At 48.3% G+C, this 19,282-nt stretch overlaps 23 non-coding genes and 2 pseudogenes across 23 annotated transcripts; all 25 read right to left on the reverse strand.

Annotated features, from left to right (window-relative positions):
* Positions 1 to 509: 509 nt before the first annotated feature.
* Positions 510 to 700, reverse strand: LOC139259350 (U2 spliceosomal RNA). Its single transcript, XR_011592522.1, has one exon. It is a non-coding gene; the product is annotated as a U2 spliceosomal RNA (small nuclear RNA).
* A 600-nt stretch (positions 701 to 1,300) lies between these two features.
* Positions 1,301 to 1,491, reverse strand: LOC139259351 (U2 spliceosomal RNA). The gene has a single exon (XR_011592523.1). It is a non-coding gene; the product is annotated as a U2 spliceosomal RNA (small nuclear RNA).
* Positions 1,492 to 2,082: 591 nt separating this feature from the next.
* LOC139259352 (U2 spliceosomal RNA) lies at positions 2,083 to 2,273 on the reverse strand. Its single transcript, XR_011592524.1, has one exon. It is a non-coding gene; the product is annotated as a U2 spliceosomal RNA (small nuclear RNA).
* Positions 2,274 to 2,852: 579 nt separating this feature from the next.
* LOC139259353 (U2 spliceosomal RNA) lies at positions 2,853 to 3,043 on the reverse strand. The gene has a single exon (XR_011592525.1). It is a non-coding gene; the product is annotated as a U2 spliceosomal RNA (small nuclear RNA).
* Positions 3,044 to 3,658: 615 nt separating this feature from the next.
* On the reverse strand, positions 3,659 to 3,849 carry LOC139259354 (U2 spliceosomal RNA). The gene has a single exon (XR_011592526.1). It is a non-coding gene; the product is annotated as a U2 spliceosomal RNA (small nuclear RNA).
* Positions 3,850 to 4,452: 603 nt separating this feature from the next.
* Positions 4,453 to 4,643, reverse strand: LOC139259355 (U2 spliceosomal RNA). Its single transcript, XR_011592527.1, has one exon. It is a non-coding gene; the product is annotated as a U2 spliceosomal RNA (small nuclear RNA).
* Positions 4,644 to 5,232: 589 nt separating this feature from the next.
* On the reverse strand, positions 5,233 to 5,423 carry LOC139259356 (U2 spliceosomal RNA). Its single transcript, XR_011592528.1, has one exon. It is a non-coding gene; the product is annotated as a U2 spliceosomal RNA (small nuclear RNA).
* A 576-nt stretch (positions 5,424 to 5,999) lies between these two features.
* On the reverse strand, positions 6,000 to 6,190 carry LOC139259357 (U2 spliceosomal RNA). Its single transcript, XR_011592529.1, has one exon. It is a non-coding gene; the product is annotated as a U2 spliceosomal RNA (small nuclear RNA).
* A 606-nt stretch (positions 6,191 to 6,796) lies between these two features.
* On the reverse strand, positions 6,797 to 6,987 carry LOC139259359 (U2 spliceosomal RNA). The gene has a single exon (XR_011592531.1). It is a non-coding gene; the product is annotated as a U2 spliceosomal RNA (small nuclear RNA).
* A 553-nt stretch (positions 6,988 to 7,540) lies between these two features.
* On the reverse strand, positions 7,541 to 7,729 carry LOC139259332 (U2 spliceosomal RNA). Its single transcript, XR_011592513.1, has one exon. It is a non-coding gene; the product is annotated as a U2 spliceosomal RNA (small nuclear RNA).
* Positions 7,730 to 8,368: 639 nt separating this feature from the next.
* Positions 8,369 to 8,559, reverse strand: LOC139259360 (U2 spliceosomal RNA). Its single transcript, XR_011592532.1, has one exon. It is a non-coding gene; the product is annotated as a U2 spliceosomal RNA (small nuclear RNA).
* Positions 8,560 to 9,147: 588 nt separating this feature from the next.
* Positions 9,148 to 9,338, reverse strand: LOC139259361 (U2 spliceosomal RNA). The gene has a single exon (XR_011592533.1). It is a non-coding gene; the product is annotated as a U2 spliceosomal RNA (small nuclear RNA).
* A 600-nt stretch (positions 9,339 to 9,938) lies between these two features.
* LOC139259362 (U2 spliceosomal RNA) lies at positions 9,939 to 10,129 on the reverse strand. The gene has a single exon (XR_011592534.1). It is a non-coding gene; the product is annotated as a U2 spliceosomal RNA (small nuclear RNA).
* Positions 10,130 to 10,726: 597 nt separating this feature from the next.
* On the reverse strand, positions 10,727 to 10,917 carry LOC139259363 (U2 spliceosomal RNA). The gene has a single exon (XR_011592535.1). It is a non-coding gene; the product is annotated as a U2 spliceosomal RNA (small nuclear RNA).
* Positions 10,918 to 11,505: 588 nt separating this feature from the next.
* Positions 11,506 to 11,696, reverse strand: LOC139259364 (U2 spliceosomal RNA). The gene has a single exon (XR_011592536.1). It is a non-coding gene; the product is annotated as a U2 spliceosomal RNA (small nuclear RNA).
* A 594-nt stretch (positions 11,697 to 12,290) lies between these two features.
* On the reverse strand, positions 12,291 to 12,481 carry LOC139259365 (U2 spliceosomal RNA). Its single transcript, XR_011592537.1, has one exon. It is a non-coding gene; the product is annotated as a U2 spliceosomal RNA (small nuclear RNA).
* Positions 12,482 to 13,063: 582 nt separating this feature from the next.
* LOC139259366 (U2 spliceosomal RNA) lies at positions 13,064 to 13,254 on the reverse strand. Its single transcript, XR_011592538.1, has one exon. It is a non-coding gene; the product is annotated as a U2 spliceosomal RNA (small nuclear RNA).
* A 610-nt stretch (positions 13,255 to 13,864) lies between these two features.
* Positions 13,865 to 14,055, reverse strand: LOC139259368 (U2 spliceosomal RNA). Its single transcript, XR_011592539.1, has one exon. It is a non-coding gene; the product is annotated as a U2 spliceosomal RNA (small nuclear RNA).
* Positions 14,056 to 14,646: 591 nt separating this feature from the next.
* Positions 14,647 to 14,837, reverse strand: LOC139259369 (U2 spliceosomal RNA). The gene has a single exon (XR_011592540.1). It is a non-coding gene; the product is annotated as a U2 spliceosomal RNA (small nuclear RNA).
* A 582-nt stretch (positions 14,838 to 15,419) lies between these two features.
* Positions 15,420 to 15,610, reverse strand: LOC139259371 (U2 spliceosomal RNA). The gene has a single exon (XR_011592542.1). It is a non-coding gene; the product is annotated as a U2 spliceosomal RNA (small nuclear RNA).
* A 597-nt stretch (positions 15,611 to 16,207) lies between these two features.
* On the reverse strand, positions 16,208 to 16,398 carry LOC139259372 (U2 spliceosomal RNA). The gene has a single exon (XR_011592544.1). It is a non-coding gene; the product is annotated as a U2 spliceosomal RNA (small nuclear RNA).
* A 624-nt stretch (positions 16,399 to 17,022) lies between these two features.
* LOC139259373 (U2 spliceosomal RNA) lies at positions 17,023 to 17,213 on the reverse strand. The gene has a single exon (XR_011592545.1). It is a non-coding gene; the product is annotated as a U2 spliceosomal RNA (small nuclear RNA).
* A 570-nt stretch (positions 17,214 to 17,783) lies between these two features.
* On the reverse strand, positions 17,784 to 17,954 carry LOC139259340 (U2 spliceosomal RNA; annotated as a pseudogene).
* A 204-nt stretch (positions 17,955 to 18,158) lies between these two features.
* Positions 18,159 to 18,389, reverse strand: LOC139259344 (U2 spliceosomal RNA; annotated as a pseudogene).
* A 570-nt stretch (positions 18,390 to 18,959) lies between these two features.
* LOC139259374 (U2 spliceosomal RNA) lies at positions 18,960 to 19,150 on the reverse strand. The gene has a single exon (XR_011592546.1). It is a non-coding gene; the product is annotated as a U2 spliceosomal RNA (small nuclear RNA).
* Positions 19,151 to 19,282: the final 132 nt, after the last annotated feature.

Here is a 19,282-nt window from a genome sequence, read left to right on the forward strand (position 1 = left end):
CCCCGTAGGTCTGGCCGTGGCTGACCGAGTGTAGTTGCAAAGGGCCAACGGAAGGCTTCGAGCGAGAAAGCAGTTGAAGCCAGGACTGCACCTTCGCAGAAATCCAACAGGCGGCATCGTCGACGTCGAGGGCCCAGCCGCAGAGCGGGAAACGTAGCAAAGCCCCACCCTGAAAAATAGCACGTGCCAATGCAGAAATCATCATCATCATCATCATCAAAAACAACAACAACAACAACAACAACAACAACAACAACAACAACAACAACAACAACAACAACAACAACAACAACAACAACAACAACAACAACAACAACAACAACAACAACAACAACAACGACGTCGACGTCGACGTCGACGTCGAGGGCCCAGCCGCAGAGCGGGAAACCTAGCAAAGCCCCGCCCTGGAAAAATAGCACGTGCCAACGCCGGAATCGTCATCATACAACAACTACAAATACAACATCATCATCTATTTTTGTCTTTTAAGACTTCCCGCCCCAAAGAGGGGAAGCTGCACCGTTCCTGGAAACACTGCAATACCAGGTCGATGCGTGGAGTGGACGGAGCAAGCCCCTGTTCCATCTCCCTGTTCCAAAAATCAATTTAATATTTGGTCCCCAGATAGGGGACGTATCAGATATTAAACTGATAAGAACAGATACTACACTTGATCTTAGCCAAAAGGCCGAGAAGCGATAGCCTGTAAAACTGCGGCAAATGAACAATTCCTCTTCGGCGCCCGTCTCCCCCGTAGGTCTGGCCGTGGCTGACCGAGTGTAGTTGCAAAGGGCCAACGGAAGGCTTCGAGCGAGAAAGCAGTTGAAGCCAGGACTGCACCTTCGCAGAAATCCAACAGGCGGCATCGTCGACGTCGAGGGCCCAGCCGCAGAGCGGGAAACGTAGCAAAGCCCCACCCTGAAAAATAGCACGTGCCAATGCAGAAATCATCATCATCATCATCATCAAAAACAACAACAACAACAACAACAACAACAACAACAACAACAACAACAACAACAACAACAACAACAACAACAACAACAACAACAACAACAACAACAACAACAACAACAACAACAACAACAACAACAACAACAACAACAACAACAACAACAACAACAACGACGACGTCGACGTCGACGTCGACGTCGAGGGCCCAGCCGCAGAGCGGGAAACCTAGCAAAGCCCCGCCCTGGAAAAATAGCACGTGCCAACGCCGGAATCGTCATCATACAACAACTACAAATACAACATCATCATCTATTTTTGTCTTTTAAGACTTCCCGCCCCAAAGAGGGGAAGCTGCACCGTTCCTGGAAACACTGCAATACCAGGTCGATGCGTGGAGTGGACGGAGCAAGCCCCTGTTCCATCTCCCTGTTCCAAAAATCAATTTAATATTTGGTCCCCAGATAGGGGACGTATCAGATATTAAACTGATAAGAACAGATACTACACTTGATCTTAGCCAAAAGGCCGAGAAGCGATAGCCTGTAAAACTGCGGCAAATGAACAATTCCTCTTCGGCGCCCGTCTCCCCCGTAGGTCTGGCCGTGGCTGACCGAGTGTAGTTGCAAAGGGCCAACGGAAGGCTTCGAGCGAGAAAGCAGTTGAAGCCAGGACTGCACCTTCGCAGAAATCCAACAGGCGGCATCGTCGACGTCGAGGGCCCAGCCGCAGAGCGGGAAACGTAGCAAAGCCCCACCCTGAAAAATAGCACGTGCCAATGCAGAAATCATCATCATCATCATCATCAAAAACAACAACAACAACAACAACAACAACAACAACAACAACAACAACAACAACAACAACAACAACAACAACAACAACAACAACAACAACAACAACAACAACAACAACAACAACAACAACAACAACAACAACAACAACAACAACAACAACAACGACGTCGACGTCGACGTCGACGTCGAGGGCCCAGCCGCAGAGCGGGAAACCTAGCAAAGCCCCGCCCTGGAAAAATAGCACGTGCCAACGCCGGAATCGTCATCATACAACAACTACAAATACAACATCATCATCTATTTTTGTCTTTTAAGACTTCCCGCCCCAAAGAGGGGAAGCTGCACCGTTCCTGGAAACACTGCAATACCAGGTCGATGCGTGGAGTGGACGGAGCAAGCCCCTGTTCCATCTCCCTGTTCCAAAAATCAATTTAATATTTGGTCCCCAGATAGGGGACGTATCAGATATTAAACTGATAAGAACAGATACTACACTTGATCTTAGCCAAAAGGCCGAGAAGCGATAGCCTGTAAAACTGCGGCAAATGAACAATTCCTCTTCGGCGCCCGTCTCCCCCGTAGGTCTGGCCGTGGCTGACCGAGTGTAGTTGCAAAGGGCCAACGGAAGGCTTCGAGCGAGAAAGCAGTTGAAGCCAGGACTGCACCTTCGCAGAAATCCAACAGGCGGCATCGTCGACGTCGAGGGCCCAGCCGCAGAGCGGGAAACGTAGCAAAGCCCCACCCTGAAAAATAGCACGTGCCAATGCAGAAATCATCATCATCATCATCATCAAAAACAACAACAACAACAACAACAACAACAACAACAACAACAACAACAACAACAACAACAACAACAACAACAACAACAACAACAACAACAACAACAACAACAACAACAACAACAACAACAACAACAACAACAACAACAACGACGTCGACGTCGACGTCGACGTCGAGGGCCCAGCCGCAGAGCGGGAAACCTAGCAAAGCCCCGCCCTGGAAAAATAGCACGTGCCAACGCCGGAATCGTCATCATACAACAACTACAAATACAACATCATCATCTATTTTTGTCTTTTAAGACTTCCCGCCCCAAAGAGGGGAAGCTGCACCGTTCCTGGAAACACTGCAATACCAGGTCGATGCGTGGAGTGGACGGAGCAAGCCCCTGTTCCATCTCCCTGTTCCAAAAATCAATTTAATATTTGGTCCCCAGATAGGGGACGTATCAGATATTAAACTGATAAGAACAGATACTACACTTGATCTTAGCCAAAAGGCCGAGAAGCGATAGCCTGTAAAACTGCGGCAAATGAACAATTCCTCTTCGGCGCCCGTCTCCCCCGTAGGTCTGGCCGTGGCTGACCGAGTGTAGTTGCAAAGGGCCAACGGAAGGCTTCGAGCGAGAAAGCAGTTGAAGCCAGGACTGCACCTTCGCAGAAATCCAACAGGCGGCATCGTCGACGTCGAGGGCCCAGCCGCAGAGCGGGAAACGTAGCAAAGCCCCACCCTGAAAAATAGCACGTGCCAATGCAGAAATCATCATCATCATCATCAAAAACAACAACAACAACAACAACAACAACAACAACAACAACAACAACAACAACAACAACAACAACAACAACAACAACAACAACAACAACAACAACAACAACAACAACAACAACAACAACAACAACAACAACAACAACAACAACAACAACAACAACAACAACAACAACAACAACAACAACGACGTCGACGTCGACGTCGACGTCGAGGGCCCAGCCGCAGAGCGGGAAACCTAGCAAAGCCCCGCCCTGGAAAAATAGCACGTGCCAACGCCGGAATCGTCATCATACAACAACTACAAATACAACATCATCATCTATTTTTGTCTTTTAAGACTTCCCGCCCCAAAGAGGGGAAGCTGCACCGTTCCTGGAAACACTGCAATACCAGGTCGATGCGTGGAGTGGACGGAGCAAGCCCCTGTTCCATCTCCCTGTTCCAAAAATCAATTTAATATTTGGTCCCCAGATAGGGGACGTATCAGATATTAAACTGATAAGAACAGATACTACACTTGATCTTAGCCAAAAGGCCGAGAAGCGATAGCCTGTAAAACTGCGGCAAATGAACAATTCCTCTTCGGCGCCCGTCTCCCCCGTAGGTCTGGCCGTGGCTGACCGAGTGTAGTTGCAAAGGGCCAACGGAAGGCTTCGAGCGAGAAAGCAGTTGAAGCCAGGACTGCACCTTCGCAGAAATCCAACAGGCGGCATCGTCGACGTCGAGGGCCCAGCCGCAGAGCGGGAAACGTAGCAAAGCCCCACCCTGAAAAATAGCACGTGCCAATGCAGAAATCATCATCATCATCATCATCAAAAACAACAACAACAACAACAACAACAACAACAACAACAACAACAACAACAACAACAACAACAACAACAACAACAACAACAACAACAACAACAACAACAACAACAACAACAACAACAACAACAACAACAACAACAACAACAACAACAACAACAACAACAACGACGACGTCGACGTCGACGTCGACGTCGAGGGCCCAGCCGCAGAGCGGGAAACCTAGCAAAGCCCCGCCCTGGAAAAATAGCACGTGCCAACGCCGGAATCGTCATCATACAACAACTACAAATACAACATCATCATCTATTTTTGTCTTTTAAGACTTCCCGCCCCAAAGAGGGGAAGCTGCACCGTTCCTGGAAACACTGCAATACCAGGTCGATGCGTGGAGTGGACGGAGCAAGCCCCTGTTCCATCTCCCTGTTCCAAAAATCAATTTAATATTTGGTCCCCAGATAGGGGACGTATCAGATATTAAACTGATAAGAACAGATACTACACTTGATCTTAGCCAAAAGGCCGAGAAGCGATAGCCTGTAAAACTGCGGCAAATGAACAATTCCTCTTCGGCGCCCGTCTCCCCCGTAGGTCTGGCCGTGGCTGACCGAGTGTAGTTGCAAAGGGCCAACGGAAGGCTTCGAGCGAGAAAGCAGTTGAAGCCAGGACTGCACCTTCGCAGAAATCCAACAGGCGGCATCGTCGACGTCGAGGGCCCAGCCGCAGAGCGGGAAACGTAGCAAAGCCCCACCCTGAAAAATAGCACGTGCCAATGCAGAAATCATCATCATCATCATCATCAAACAACAACAACAACAACAACAACAACAACAACAACAACAACAACAACAACAACAACAACAACAACAACAACAACAACAACAACAACAACAACAACAACAACAACAACAACAACAACAACAACAACAACAACAACAACAACAACAACAACGACGTCGACGTCGACGTCGACGTCGAGGGCCCAGCCGCAGAGCGGGAAACCTAGCAAAGCCCCGCCCTGGAAAAATAGCACGTGCCAACGCCGGAATCGTCATCATACAACAACTACAAATACAACATCATCATCTATTTTTGTCTTTTAAGACTTCCCGCCCCAAAGAGGGGAAGCTGCACCGTTCCTGGAAACACTGCAATACCAGGTCGATGCGTGGAGTGGACGGAGCAAGCCCCTGTTCCATCTCCCTGTTCCAAAAATCAATTTAATATTTGGTCCCCAGATAGGGGACGTATCAGATATTAAACTGATAAGAACAGATACTACACTTGATCTTAGCCAAAAGGCCGAGAAGCGATAGCCTGTAAAACTGCGGCAAATGAACAATTCCTCTTCGGCGCCCGTCTCCCCCGTAGGTCTGGCCGTGGCTGACCGAGTGTAGTTGCAAAGGGCCAACGGAAGGCTTCGAGCGAGAAAGCAGTTGAAGCCAGGACTGCACCTTCGCAGAAATCCAACAGGCGGCATCGTCGACGTCGAGGGCCCAGCCGCAGAGCGGGAAACGTAGCAAAGCCCCACCCTGAAAAATAGCACGTGCCAATGCAGAAATCATCATCATCATCATCATCAACAACAACAACAACAACAACAACAACAACAACAACAACAACAACAACAACAACAACAACAACAACAACAACAACAACAACAACAACAACAACAACAACAACAACAACAACAACAACAACAACAACAACAACAACAACGACGTCGACGTCGACGTCGACGTCGAGGGCCCAGCCGCAGAGCGGGAAACCTAGCAAAGCCCCGCCCTGGAAAAATAGCACGTGCCAACGCCGGAATCGTCATCATACAACAACTACAAATACAACATCATCATCTATTTTTGTCTTTTAAGACTTCCCGCCCCAAAGAGGGGAAGCTGCACCGTTCCTGGAAACACTGCAATACCAGGTCGATGCGTGGAGTGGACGGAGCAAGCCCCTGTTCCATCTCCCTGTTCCAAAAATCAATTTAATATTTGGTCCCCAGATAGGGGACGTATCAGATATTAAACTGATAAGAACAGATACTACACTTGATCTTAGCCAAAAGGCCGAGAAGCGATAGCCTGTAAAACTGCGGCAAATGAACAATTCCTCTTCGGCGCCCGTCTCCCCCGTAGGTCTGGCCGTGGCTGACCGAGTGTAGTTGCAAAGGGCCAACGGAAGGCTTCGAGCGAGAAAGCAGTTGAAGCCAGGACTGCACCTTCGCAGAAATCCAACAGGCGGCATCGTCGACGTCGAGGGCCCAGCCGCAGAGCGGGAAACGTAGCAAAGCCCCACCCTGAAAAATAGCACGTGCCAATGCAGAAATCATCATCATCATCATCATCAACAACAACAACAACAACAACAACAACAACAACAACAACAACAACAACAACAACAACAACAACAACAACAACAACAACAACAACAACAACAACAACAACAACAACAACAACAACAACAACAACAACAACAACAACAACAACAACAACAACAACAACAACAACAACAACGACGTCGACGTCGACGTCGACGTCGAGGGCCCAGCCGCAGAGCGGGAAACCTAGCAAAGCCCCGCCCTGGAAAAATAGCACGTGCCAACGCCGGAATCGTCATCATACAACAACTACAAATACAACATCATCATCTATTTTTGTCTTTTAAGACTTCCCGCCCCAAAGAGGGGAAGCTGCACCGTTCCTGGAAACACTGCAATACCAGGTCGATGCGTGGAGTGGACGGAGCAAGCCCCTGTTCCATCTCCCTGTTCCAAAAATCAATTTAATATTTGGTCCCCAGATAGGGGACGTATCAGATATTAAACTGATAAGAACAGATACTACACTTGATCTTAGCCAAAAGGCCGAGAAGCGATAGCCTGTAAAACTGCGGCAAATGAACAATTCCTCTTCGGCGCCCGTCTCCCCCGTAGGTCTGGCCGTGGCTGACCGAGTGTAGTTGCAAAGGGCCAACGGAAGGCTTCGAGCGAGAAAGCAGTTGAAGCCAGGACTGCACCTTCGCAGAAATCCAACAGGCGGCATCGTCGACGTCGAGGGCCCAGCCGCAGAGCGGGAAACGTAGCAAAGCCCCACCCTGAAAAATAGCACGTGCCAATGCAGAAATCATCATCATCATCATCATCATCAAAAACAACAACAACAACAACAACAACAACAACAACAACAACAACAACAACAACAACAACAACAACAACAACAACAACAACAACAACAACAACAACAACAACAACAACAACAACAACAACAACAACAACAACAACGACGTCGACGTCGACGTCGACGTCGAGGGCCCAGCCGCAGAGCGGGAAACCTAGCAAAGCCCCGCCCTGGAAAAATAGCACGTGCCAACGCCGGAATCGTCATCATACAACAACTACAAATACAACATCATCATCTATTTTTGTCTTTTAAGACTTCCCGCCCCAAAGAGGGGGCAATACCAGGTCGATGCGTGGAGTGGACGGAGCAAGCCCCTGTTCCATCTCCCTGTTCCAAAAATCAATTTAATATTTGGTCCCCAGATAGGGGACGTATCAGATATTAAACTGATAAGAACAGATACTACACTTGATCTTAGCCAAAAGGCCGAGAAGCGATAGCCTGTAAAACTGCGGCAAATGAACAATTCCTCTTCGGCGCCCGTCTCCCCCGTAGGTCTGGCCGTGGCTGACCGAGTGTAGTTGCAAAGGGCCAACGGAAGGCTTCGAGCGAGAAAGCAGTTGAAGCCAGGACTGCACCTTCGCAGAAATCCAACAGGCGGCATCGTCGACGTCGAGGGCCCAGCCGCAGAGCGGGAAACGTAGCAAAGCCCCACCCTGAAAAATAGCACGTGCCAATGCAGAAATCATCATCATCATCATCATCATCAAAAACAACAACAACAACAACAACAACAACAACAACAACAACAACAACAACAACAACAACAACAACAACAACAACAACAACAACAACAACAACAACAACAACAACAACAACAACAACAACAACAACAACAACAACAACAACAACAACAACAACAACAACAACAACAACAACAACAACAACAACAACAACAACAACAACGACGTCGACGTCGACGTCGACGTCGAGGGCCCAGCCGCAGAGCGGGAAACCTAGCAAAGCCCCGCCCTGGAAAAATAGCACGTGCCAACGCCGGAATCGTCATCATACAACAACTACAAATACAACATCATCATCTATTTTTGTCTTTTAAGACTTCCCGCCCCAAAGAGGGGAAGCTGCACCGTTCCTGGAAACACTGCAATACCAGGTCGATGCGTGGAGTGGACGGAGCAAGCCCCTGTTCCATCTCCCTGTTCCAAAAATCAATTTAATATTTGGTCCCCAGATAGGGGACGTATCAGATATTAAACTGATAAGAACAGATACTACACTTGATCTTAGCCAAAAGGCCGAGAAGCGATAGCCTGTAAAACTGCGGCAAATGAACAATTCCTCTTCGGCGCCCGTCTCCCCCGTAGGTCTGGCCGTGGCTGACCGAGTGTAGTTGCAAAGGGCCAACGGAAGGCTTCGAGCGAGAAAGCAGTTGAAGCCAGGACTGCACCTTCGCAGAAATCCAACAGGCGGCATCGTCGACGTCGAGGGCCCAGCCGCAGAGCGGGAAACGTAGCAAAGCCCCACCCTGAAAAATAGCACGTGCCAATGCAGAAATCATCATCATCATCATCATCAAAAACAACAACAACAACAACAACAACAACAACAACAACAACAACAACAACAACAACAACAACAACAACAACAACAACAACAACAACAACAACAACAACAACAACAACAACAACAACAACAACAACAACAACAACAACAACAACAACGACGACGTCGACGTCGACGTCGACGTCGAGGGCCCAGCCGCAGAGCGGGAAACCTAGCAAAGCCCCGCCCTGGAAAAATAGCACGTGCCAACGCCGGAATCGTCATCATACAACAACTACAAATACAACATCATCATCTATTTTTGTCTTTTAAGACTTCCCGCCCCAAAGAGGGGAAGCTGCACCGTTCCTGGAAACACTGCAATACCAGGTCGATGCGTGGAGTGGACGGAGCAAGCCCCTGTTCCATCTCCCTGTTCCAAAAATCAATTTAATATTTGGTCCCCAGATAGGGGACGTATCAGATATTAAACTGATAAGAACAGATACTACACTTGATCTTAGCCAAAAGGCCGAGAAGCGATAGCCTGTAAAACTGCGGCAAATGAACAATTCCTCTTCGGCGCCCGTCTCCCCCGTAGGTCTGGCCGTGGCTGACCGAGTGTAGTTGCAAAGGGCCAACGGAAGGCTTCGAGCGAGAAAGCAGTTGAAGCCAGGACTGCACCTTCGCAGAAATCCAACAGGCGGCATCGTCGACGTCGAGGGCCCAGCCGCAGAGCGGGAAACGTAGCAAAGCCCCACCCTGAAAAATAGCACGTGCCAATGCAGAAATCATCATCATCATCATCATCAAAAACAACAACAACAACAACAACAACAACAACAACAACAACAACAACAACAACAACAACAACAACAACAACAACAACAACAACAACAACAACAACAACAACAACAACAACAACAACAACAACAACAACAACAACAACAACAACAACAACAACAACAACGACGACGTCGACGTCGACGTCGACGTCGAGGGCCCAGCCGCAGAGCGGGAAACCTAGCAAAGCCCCGCCCTGGAAAAATAGCACGTGCCAACGCCGGAATCGTCATCATACAACAACTACAAATACAACATCATCATCTATTTTTGTCTTTTAAGACTTCCCGCCCCAAAGAGGGGAAGCTGCACCGTTCCTGGAAACACTGCAATACCAGGTCGATGCGTGGAGTGGACGGAGCAAGCCCCTGTTCCATCTCCCTGTTCCAAAAATCAATTTAATATTTGGTCCCCAGATAGGGGACGTATCAGATATTAAACTGATAAGAACAGATACTACACTTGATCTTAGCCAAAAGGCCGAGAAGCGATAGCCTGTAAAACTGCGGCAAATGAACAATTCCTCTTCGGCGCCCGTCTCCCCCGTAGGTCTGGCCGTGGCTGACCGAGTGTAGTTGCAAAGGGCCAACGGAAGGCTTCGAGCGAGAAAGCAGTTGAAGCCAGGACTGCACCTTCGCAGAAATCCAACAGGCGGCATCGTCGACGTCGAGGGCCCAGCCGCAGAGCGGGAAACGTAGCAAAGCCCCACCCTGAAAAATAGCACGTGCCAATGCAGAAATCATCATCATCATCATCAAAAACAACAACAACAACAACAACAACAACAACAACAACAACAACAACAACAACAACAACAACAACAACAACAACAACAACAACAACAACAACAACAACAACAACAACAACAACAACAACAACAACAACAACAACAACAACAACAACAACAACAACAACAACGACGTCGACGTCGACGTCGACGTCGAGGGCCCAGCCGCAGAGCGGGAAACCTAGCAAAGCCCCGCCCTGGAAAAATAGCACGTGCCAACGCCGGAATCGTCATCATACAACAACTACAAATACAACATCATCATCTATTTTTGTCTTTTAAGACTTCCCGCCCCAAAGAGGGGAAGCTGCACCGTTCCTGGAAACACTGCAATACCAGGTCGATGCGTGGAGTGGACGGAGCAAGCCCCTGTTCCATCTCCCTGTTCCAAAAATCAATTTAATATTTGGTCCCCAGATAGGGGACGTATCAGATATTAAACTGATAAGAACAGATACTACACTTGATCTTAGCCAAAAGGCCGAGAAGCGATAGCCTGTAAAACTGCGGCAAATGAACAATTCCTCTTCGGCGCCCGTCTCCCCCGTAGGTCTGGCCGTGGCTGACCGAGTGTAGTTGCAAAGGGCCAACGGAAGGCTTCGAGCGAGAAAGCAGTTGAAGCCAGGACTGCACCTTCGCAGAAATCCAACAGGCGGCATCGTCGACGTCGAGGGCCCAGCCGCAGAGCGGGAAACGTAGCAAAGCCCCACCCTGAAAAATAGCACGTGCCAATGCAGAAATCATCATCATCATCATCAACAACAACAACAACAACAACAACAACAACAACAACAACAACAACAACAACAACAACAACAACAACAACAACAACAACAACAACAACAACAACAACAACAACAACAACAACAACAACAACAACAACAACAACAACAACAACAACAACAACGACGTCGACGTCGACGTCGACGTCGAGGGCCCAGCCGCAGAGCGGGAAACCTAGCAAAGCCCCGCCCTGGAAAAATAGCACGTGCCAACGCCGGAATCGTCATCATACAACAACTACAAATACAACATCATCATCTATTTTTGTCTTTTAAGAAGACTTCCCGCCCCAAAGAGGGGAAGCTGCACCGTTCCTGGAAACACTGCAATACCAGGTCGATGCGTGGAGTGGACGGAGCAAGCCCCTGTTCCATCTCCCTGTTCCAAAAATCAATTTAATATTTGGTCCCCAGATAGGGGACGTATCAGATATTAAACTGATAAGAACAGATACTACACTTGATCTTAGCCAAAAGGCCGAGAAGCGATAGCCTGTAAAACTGCGGCAAATGAACAATTCCTCTTCGGCGCCCGTCTCCCCCGTAGGTCTGGCCGTGGCTGACCGAGTGTAGTTGCAAAGGGCCAACGGAAGGCTTCGAGCGAGAAAGCAGTTGAAGCCAGGACTGCACCTTCGCAGAAATCCAACAGGCGGCATCGTCGACGTCGAGGGCCCAGCCGCAGAGCGGGAAACGTAGCAAAGCCCCACCCTGAAAAATAGCACGTGCCAATGCAGAAATCATCATCATCATCATCATCATCAAAAACAACAACAACAACAACAACAACAACAACAACAACAACAACAACAACAACAACAACAACAACAACAACAACAACAACAACAACAACAACAACAACAACAACAACAACAACAACAACAACAACAACAACAACAACAACAACAACAACAACGACGTCGACGTCGACGTCGACGTCGAGGGCCCAGCCGCAGAGCGGGAAACCTAGCAAAGCCCCGCCCTGGAAAAATAGCACGTGCCAACGCCGGAATCGTCATCATACAACAACTACAAATACAACATCATCATCTATTTTTGTCTTTTAAGACTTCCCGCCCCAAAGAGGGGAAGCTGCACCGTTCCTGGAAACACTGCAATACCAGGTCGATGCGTGGAGTGGACGGAGCAAGCCCCTGTTCCATCTCCCTGTTCCAAAAATCAATTTAATATTTGGTCCCCAGATAGGGGACGTATCAGATATTAAACTGATAAGAACAGATACTACACTTGATCTTAGCCAAAAGGCCGAGAAGCGATAGCCTGTAAAACTGCGGCAAATGAACAATTCCTCTTCGGCGCCCGTCTCCCCCGTAGGTCTGGCCGTGGCTGACCGAGTGTAGTTGCAAAGGGCCAACGGAAGGCTTCGAGCGAGAAAGCAGTTGAAGCCAGGACTGCACCTTCGCAGAAATCCAACAGGCGGCATCGTCGACGTCGAGGGCCCAGCCGCAGAGCGGGAAACGTAGCAAAGCCCCACCCTGAAAAATAGCACGTGCCAATGCAGAAATCATCATCATCATCATCATCATCAAAAACAACAACAACAACAACAACAACAACAACAACAACAACAACAACAACAACAACAACAACAACAACAACAACAACAACAACAACAACAACAACAACAACAACAACAACAACAACAACAACAACAACAACAACGACAACGACGTCGACGTCGACGTCGACGTCGAGGGCCCAGCCGCAGAGCGGGAAACCTAGCAAAGCCCCGCCCTGGAAAAATAGCACGTGCCAACGCCGGAATCGTCATCATACAACAACTACAAATACAACATCATCATCTATTTTTGTCTTTTAAGACTTCCCGCCCCAAAGAGGGGAAGCTGCACCGTTCCTGGAAACACTGCAATACCAGGTCGATGCGTGGAGTGGACGGAGCAAGCCCCTGTTCCATCTCCCTGTTCCAAAAATCAATTTAATATTTGGTCCCCAGATAGGGGACGTATCAGATATTAAACTGATAAGAACAGATACTACACTTGATCTTAGCCAAAAGGCCGAGAAGCGATAGCCTGTAAAACTGCGGCAAATGAACAATTCCTCTTCGGCGCCCGTCTCCCCCGTAGGTCTGGCCGTGGCTGACCGAGTGTAGTTGCAAAGGGCCAACGGAAGGCTTCGAGCGAGAAAGCAGTTGAAGCCAGGACTGCACCTTCGCAGAAATCCAACAGGCGGCATCGTCGACGTCGAGGGCCCAGCCGCAGAGCGGGAAACGTAGCAAAGCCCCACCCTGAAAAATAGCACGTGCCAATGCAGAAATCATCATCATCATCATCATCATCAAACAACAACAACAACAACAACAACAACAACAACAACAACAACAACAACAACAACAACAACAACAACAACAACAACAACAACAACAACAACAACAACAACAACAACAACAACAACAACAACAACAACAACAACAACAACAACAACAACAACAACAACAACAACAACAACGACGTCGACGTCGACGTCGACGTCGAGGGCCCAGCCGCAGAGCGGGAAACCTAGCAAAGCCCCGCCCTGGAAAAATAGCACGTGCCAACGCCGGAATCGTCATCATACAACAACTACAAATACAACATCATCATCTATTTTTGTCTTTTAAGACTTCCCGCCCCAAAGAGGGGAAGCTGCACCGTTCCTGGAAACACTGCAATACCAGGTCGATGCGTGGAGTGGACGGAGCAAGCCCCTGTTCCATCTCCCTGTTCCAAAAATCAATTTAATATTTGGTCCCCAGATAGGGGACGTATCAGATATTAAACTGATAAGAACAGATACTACACTTGATCTTAGCCAAAAGGCCGAGAAGCGATAGCCTGTAAAACTGCGGCAAATGAACAATTCCTCTTCGGCGCCCGTCTCCCCCGTAGGTCTGGCCGTGGCTGACCGAGTGTAGTTGCAAAGGGCCAACGGAAGGCTTCGAGCGAGAAAGCAGTTGAAGCCAGGACTGCACCTTCGCAGAAATCCAACAGGCGGCATCGTCGACGTCGAGGGCCCAGCCGCAGAGCGGGAAACGTAGCAAAGCCCCACCCTGAAAAATAGCACGTGCCAATGCAGAAATCATCATCATCATCATCATCATCAACAACAACAACAACAACAACAACAACAACAACAACAACAACAACAACAACAACAACAACAACAACAACAACAACAACAACAACAACAACAACAACAACAACAACAACAACAACAACAACAACAACAACAACAACAACAACAACAACAACGACGTCGACGTCGACGTCGACGTCGAGGGCCCAGCCGCAGAGCGGGAAACCTAGCAAAGCCCCGCCCTGGAAAAATAGCACGTGCCAACGCCGGAATCGTCATCATACAACAACTACAAATACAACATCATCATCTATTTTTGTCTTTTAAGACTTCCCGCCCCAAAGAGGGGAAGCTGCACCGTTCCTGGAAACACTGCAATACCAGGTCGATGCGTGGAGTGGACGGAGCAAGCCCCTGTTCCATCTCCCTGTTCCAAAAATCAATTTAATATTTGGTCCCCAGATAGGGGACGTATCAGATATTAAACTGATAAGAACAGATACTACACTTGATCTTAGCCAAAAGGCCGAGAAGCGATAGCCTGTAAAACTGCGGCAAATGAACAATTCCTCTTCGGCGCCCGTCTCCCCCGTAGGTCTGGCCGTGGCTGACCGAGTGTAGTTGCAAAGGGCCAACGGAAGGCTTCGAGCGAGAAAGCAGTTGAAGCCAGGACTGCACCTTCGCAGAAATCCAACAGGCGGCATCGTCGACGTCGAGGGCCCAGCCGCAGAGCGGGAAACGTAGCAAAGCCCCACCCTGAAAAATAGCACGTGCCAATGCAGAAATCATCATCATCATCATCAAAAACAACAACAACAACAACAACAACAACAACAACAACAACAACAACAACAACAACAACAACAACAACAACAACAACAACAACAACAACAACAACAACAACAACAACAACAACAACAACAACAACAACAACAACAACAACAACAACGACGTCGACGTCGACGTCGACGTCGAGGGCCCAGCCGCAGAGCGGGAAACCTAGCAAAGCCCCGCCCTGGAAAAATAGCACGTGCCAACGCCGGAATCGTCATCATACAACAACTACAAATACAACATCATCATCTATTTTTGTCTTTTAAGACTTCCCGCCCCAAAGAGGGGAAGCTGCACCGTTCCTGGAAACACTGCAATACCAGGTCGATGCGTGGAGTGGACGGAGCAAGCCCCTGTTCCATCTCCCTGTTCCAAAAATCAATTTAATATTTGGTCCCCAGATAGGGGACGTATCAGATATTAAACTGATAAGAACAGATACTACACTTGATCTTAGCCAAAAGGCCGAGAAGCGATAGCCTGTAAAACTGCGGCAAATGAACAATTCCTCTTCGGCGCCCGTCTCCCCCGTAGGTCTGGCCGTGGCTGACCGAGTGTAGTTGCAAAGGGCCAACGGAAGGCTTCGAGCGAGAAAGCAGTTGAAGCCAGGACTGCACCTTCGCAGAAATCCAACAGGCGGCATCGTCGACGTCGAGGGCCCAGCCGCAGAGCGGGAAACGTAGCAAAGCCCCACCCTGAAAAATAGCACGTGCCAATGCAGAAATCATCATCATCATCATCAAAAACAACAACAACAACAACAACAACAACAACAACAACAACAACAACAACAACAACAACAACAACAACAACAACAACAACAACAACAACAACAACAACAACAACAACAACAACAACAACAACAACAACAACAACAACAACAACAACAACAACAACAACAACAACAACGACGTCGACGTCGACGTCGAGGGCCCAGCCGCAGAGCGGGAAACCTAGCAAAGCCCCGCCCTGGAAAAATAGCACGTGCCAACGCCGGAATCGTCATCATACAACAACTACAAATACAACATCATCATCTATTTTTGTCTTTTAAGACTTCCCGCCCCAAAGAGGGGAAGCTGCACCGTTCCTGGAAACACTGCAATACCAGGTCGATGCGTGGAGTGGACGGAGCAAGCCCCTGTTCCATCTCCCTGTTCCAAAAATCAATTTAATATTTGGTCCCCAGATAGGGGACGTATCAGATATTAAACTGATAAGAACAGATACTACACTTGATCTTAGCCAAAAGGCCGAGAAGCGATAGCCTGTAAAACTGCGGCAAATGAACAATTCCTCTTCGGCGCCCGTCTCCCCCGTAGGTCTGGCCGTGGCTGACCGAGTGTAGTTGCAAAGGGCCAACGGAAGGCTTCGAGCGAGAAAGCAGTTGAAGCCAGGACTGCACCTTCGCAGAAATCCAACAGGCGGCATCGTCGACGTCGAGGGCCCAGCCGCAGAGCGGGAAACGTAGCAAAGCCCCACCCTGAAAAATAGCACGTGCCAATGCAGAAATCATCATCATCATCATCAAAAACAACAACAACAACAACAACAACAACAACAACAACAACAACAACAACAACAACAACAACAACAACAACAACAACAACAACAACAACAACAACAACAACAACAACAACAACAACAACAACAACAACAACAACAACAACAACAACAACAACAACAACAACAACAACAACAACAACAACAACAACAACGACGTCGACGTCGACGTCGACGTCGAGGGCCCAGCCGCAGAGCGGGAAACCTAGCAAAGCCCCGCCCTGGAAAAATAGCACGTGCCAACGCCGGAATCGTCATCATACAACAACTACAAATACAACATCATCATCTATTTTTGTCTTTTAAGACTTCCCGCCCCAAAGAGGGGAAGCTGCACCGTTCCTGGAAACACTGCAATACCAGGTCGATGCGTGGAGTGGACGGAGCAAGCCCCTGTTCCATCTCCCTGTTCCAAAAATCAATTTAATATTTGGTCCCCAGATAGGGGACGTATCAGATATTAAACTGATAAGAACAGATACTACACTTGATCTTAGCCAAAAGGCCGAGAAGCGATAGCCTGTAAAACTGCGGCAAATGAACAATTCCTCTTCGGCGCCCGTCTCCCCCGTAGGTCTGGCCGTGGCTGACCGAGTGTAGTTGCAAAGGGCCAACGGAAGGCTTCGAGCGAGAAAGCAGTTGAAGCCAGGACTGCACCTTCGCAGAAATCCAACAGGCGGCATCGTCGACGTCGAGGGCCCAGCCGCAGAGCGGGAAACGTAGCAAAGCCCCACCCTGAAAAATAGCACGTGCCAATGCAGAAATCATCATCATCATCATCATCATCAAAAACAACAACAACAACAACAACAACAACAACAACAACAACAACAACAACAACAACAACAACAACAACAACAACAACAACAACAACAACAACAACAACAACAACAACAACAACAACAACAACAACAACGACGTCGACGTCGACGTCGACGTCGAGGGCCCAGCCGCAGAGCGGGAAACCTAGCAAAGCCCCGCCCTGGAAAAATAGCACGTGCCAACGCCGGAATCGTCATCATACAACAACTACAAATACAACATCATCATCTATTTTTGTCTTTTAAGACTTCCCGCCCCAAAGAGGGGAAGCTGCACCGTTCCTGGAAACACTGCAATACCAGGTCGATGCGTGGAGTGGACGGAGCAAGCCCCTGTTCCATCTCCCTGTTCCAAAAATCAATTTAATATTTGGTCCCCAGATAGGGGACGTATCAGATATTAAACTGATAAGAACAGATTTTTTTTTTTTTTTTTTTTTTTTTTTTTTTTTTTTTTTTTTTTTTTTTTTTTTTTTTTTTTTTTTTTTTTTTTTTTTTTTTTTTTTTTTTTTTTTTTTTTTTTTTTTTTAAATTCATGTCCAATCGTTATCCAATCGTTACAATTCTTTGTCAAACGCCAGAGGTCACCCTGCACCAGTCAAGGATCACTCTGCGCCAATGCTCTTAGCCAAAAGGCCTAGAGCCACTGCACCGTTCCTGGAAGTACTGCAATACCAGGTTCGTGCCATGGAGGTGGATGGGTCAGGTCCCCCACACACCTCCGTGGAGGTGGATGGGTCACTAATCCCACCCACCTCCGGTTTTACAAAAATGTAAGCATATACCTTCCTGACCAGGGAGAAACCACCCGGACGTCATGGTGGCTGGTCAGGTTAGTTATGCAGATCTTAGCCAAAAGGCCGAGAAGCGATAGCCTGTAAAACTGCGGCAAATGAACAATTCCTCTTCGGCGCCCGTCTCCCCCGTAGGTCTGGCCGTGGCTGACCGAGTGTAGTTGCAAAGGGCCAACGGAAGGCTTCGAGCGAGAAAGCAGTTGAAGCCAGGACTGCACCTTCGCAGAAATCCAACAGGCGGCATCGTCGACGTCGAGGGCCCAGCCGCAGAGCGGGAAACGTAGCAAAGCCCCACCCTGAAAAATAGCACGTGCCAATGCAGAAATCATCATCATCATCATCATCAAAAACAACAACAACAACAACAACAACAACAACAACAACAACAACAACAACAACAACAACAACAACAACAACAACAACAACAACAACAACAACAACAACAACAACAACAACAACAACAACAACAACAACAACGACGTCGACGTCGACGTCGACGTCGAGGGCCCAGCCGCAGAGCGGGAAACCTAGCAAAGCCCCGCCCTGGAAAAATAGCACGTGCCAACGCCGGAATCGTCATCATACAACAACTACAAATACAACATCATCATCTATTTTTGTCTTTTAAGACTTCCCGCCCCAAAGAGGGGAAGCTGCACCGTTCCTGGAAACACTGCAATACCAGGTCGATGCGTGGAGTGGACGGAGCAAGCCCCTGTTCCATCTCCCTGTTCCAAAAATCAATTTAATATTTGGTCCCCAGATAGGGGACGTATCAGATATTAAACTGATAAGAACAGATACTACACTTGATCTTAGCCAAAAGGCCGAGAAGCGATAGCCTGTAAAACTGCGGCAAATGAACAATTCCTCTTCGGCGCCCGTCTCCCCCGTAGGTCTGGCCGTGGCTGACCGAGTGTAGTTGCAAAGGGCCAACGGAAGGCTTCGAGCGAGAAAGCAGTTGAAGCCAG

This window comes from Pristiophorus japonicus, unplaced genomic scaffold, assembly GCF_044704955.1.
Source record: "Pristiophorus japonicus isolate sPriJap1 unplaced genomic scaffold, sPriJap1.hap1 HAP1_SCAFFOLD_991, whole genome shotgun sequence".
Classification (NCBI taxonomy): Eukaryota; Metazoa; Chordata; class Chondrichthyes; family Pristiophoridae; genus Pristiophorus; species Pristiophorus japonicus.